A 571-nucleotide genomic window follows, 5' to 3' on the forward strand; every position below is an offset into this window, starting at 1 on the left:
TATATTAAATATATATATATGTATATATATATTTAGGAATAATTCACTGGAGTTAAAGTTAGCCATGAAGTAGTCAAGGCTATTCACTTTCACGTGATTATTACCCAGGTAAAATCACAATACTGGTATGTTATTTTTTAAATCTCTTAAAATGGTATAGAATTAGCTTGAACATTGATTTGTCTCAAGTCTTAACTAGAATTTTGGGGGAAACCCAGTTCTTATGTAATAAACATCTTGCTAGAAAAATTATGTAGTATGGTGGAAATAAACTGCCAGTTGTTCACTTTTCTGTTCATCTTTCATTCAGTAGCACTTGGGTGCCAGGTGCTGATGTTGCCACTGGAGTTACAACAGTGAATAAAATAGGGGGAAAAAAGTTACCTTCATGGAGTTCACACTCTGTGATTGAGTTGATTGTAAATTTAATCTAGGTTCAATTTAGAGTACTATATCGAAGGAGGTTTGTAGTTTAAGGGGTAAAATTATTTCACATCTTTAAAAGTTTTTCACATCTTTTAAAGGTTTTTCTTCCTCTTTTAATTTTAAAATGTTATTGTAGAAAACTTCA

Source organism: Galeopterus variegatus, unplaced genomic scaffold (genome assembly GCF_000696425.1).
Source record: "Galeopterus variegatus unplaced genomic scaffold, G_variegatus-3.0.2 Scaffold693, whole genome shotgun sequence".
Taxonomy (NCBI): domain Eukaryota; kingdom Metazoa; phylum Chordata; class Mammalia; order Dermoptera; family Cynocephalidae; genus Galeopterus; species Galeopterus variegatus.